Below are 2057 nucleotides of genomic sequence, written 5' to 3' on the forward strand. Positions count from 1 at the left end.
CAGAGATGTCTGATGGTTTTTGAATTGTCAACAATGCGAGGGATATCTCTACCTCCAGATTCCGCTGGCTCGGAATAAATCAGTCTCCTATTATCCTCAAAGAAATCCAGAGGCGACAAGTCTGGGGACCTCGCAGGCCATGAAACTGATCCTTACTTCCTATTCATCTCTAGATAAACATTTCTTCCAGATGTGGCACGCCATAAGCAAAGGAGCTCCTTCATGTTGGAACCACAAAATCTAACGTACGATATCTGCAATGGTACTTCTCTAGAAATTCTTGTAGTACTAATTCCAGGAAGATCTAATAATTTTGTACATTCAGTCTTAGTGGGCGTACGACAAGACCAACCAGAAAATCACTTAAAATACCTGCCGAAGCCGATTTTTTGCCAATGTCTATCGAAATATATAATTAAAAGAAAGCGATCTATGTAATGTAACTTACGCCATTATCGCAGTAATTATCATTTCCGACCCGTGGTTTCCTATATTAACTGTCTCTTTTGGCACAGTCTGTCATCTCGCAATTTATTAAAAAGTTATTTCTCAGCATTCTGTATATTAAGCGTGAACAAAATTACTATAATTGTTTATGACGCTAAGCCAGGTACAAACGAATAGATGGACGTAAAACCGTAAAGCATACCGAAGCCCATATTTTCAGTATCAGAAAATGTAATTTGATCAAAATTACTTCATAATTATCTTGGTATTATGAGTTATTCCCTATATTTTTCGTTATGAGAAACTGGAAATAATTCAAATAATAGCCTATGTTAGCAAGCATGCCATACATTTATTATGTATAGTACGGAAAATGTGAAACTGTTGTAAATAAGATTAGGTTACGTCACTGAAGTGCTGACGTGTGGTAAAGGCGGTTGTTCTCCTTGGCTGAAGTGCACAGAAGACACGCTTGCTCCTTATTTGCGTGGATCCATTCTGGCCGCAGTCGGAACTGTAGCGTTGTGACTGAAGTGGCCATTCCTATTCTAGGACAGTCCAGAAGTTACTCTGTACCACCTACGTACATCGCGCAGGCTGCCCTCCAGTGCTATGCATTGTATCTGTGTCATGCAACACAATGCTGTATGTCATCTTACGGAAGATTATTCCTCATGTAAGCAAATGGATGAATAACTCCTGCTTGTATATTAAACATCAACATCATTGCTTCTAGGGACCATGCATGTGATTGCATAACCTGCACATGAATTTGTGTATATTTTAATAACATGTATGTGTGTGTTGACAATTTTTTCCAAATTCAAAACCAAGACATTTAAAATAAGAAACAAGTGTAGCAGTAAAAAAAAAAAAAAAAACATGGTTTTAATGAAAAAGCTGCAAAAGTACTCGTTGTACAATCTTCATTTCTAATTTTGCTTCTTATACAAAGGCATTCGAAAAGTAATGGCAACAGTCACTGTTTCACACTAAATTTATTAGGTTACATGTAGCATTACACACTTCTTATACAGGGTGTCCCATATATCTTGTGCACCTATTGTAACTTTTTTGTTTGGATAGGTACTGGAATTTTTGTTTTTGAGCGTTGTGTTAGAACGAGGGGTTAACATGAGTATGGATATTTTGTGCATGTAACTACATTATGGTACAAGATACACGTGACGTCATCAATTTTTCTAATAGCACTACATACTTTAATCATATTTAAGTCTTTAAGTCCAAACTGAAATAGTTAATTAATTTGAATAATTTCAATGAAAAATTGTTCCGGAGCCGGGTATCGAACCCGGGACTCTTCGCTTAGCACGCGAACGCTCTACCGATTGAGCTACCCCAGGAACTATACACGACACCGTCACAATTTTTCCTTTTTATATCCACACAACTCAAATGAGCTGACAAGACGCCAGAACTCAACTATGAGTGCACACAATACTGTGTGACTTAATTTGTGGCTTTCTGTTAACGTATCTCCTGGTACCTGGGGTAGCTCAGTCGGTAGAGCGAAGGGTCCCGGGATCGATACCCGGCTCCGGAACAATTTTTCCTTGAAATTATTCAAACCTGCTTTACAGGGAGTTACT

At 38.1% G+C, this 2057-nt stretch overlaps 1 non-coding gene across 1 annotated transcript; it reads right to left on the reverse strand.

The window, feature by feature from the left end:
* Positions 1-1738: 1738 nt before the first annotated feature.
* On the reverse strand, positions 1739-1812 carry TRNAS-GCU (transfer RNA serine (anticodon GCU)). The gene has a single exon. It is a non-coding gene; the product is annotated as a tRNA-Ser (tRNA).
* Positions 1813-2057: the final 245 nt, after the last annotated feature.

The sequence above is a fragment of the Periplaneta americana genome, chromosome 1 (assembly GCF_040183065.1).
Source record: "Periplaneta americana isolate PAMFEO1 chromosome 1, P.americana_PAMFEO1_priV1, whole genome shotgun sequence".
NCBI lineage: Eukaryota > Metazoa > Arthropoda > Insecta > Blattodea > Blattidae > Periplaneta > Periplaneta americana.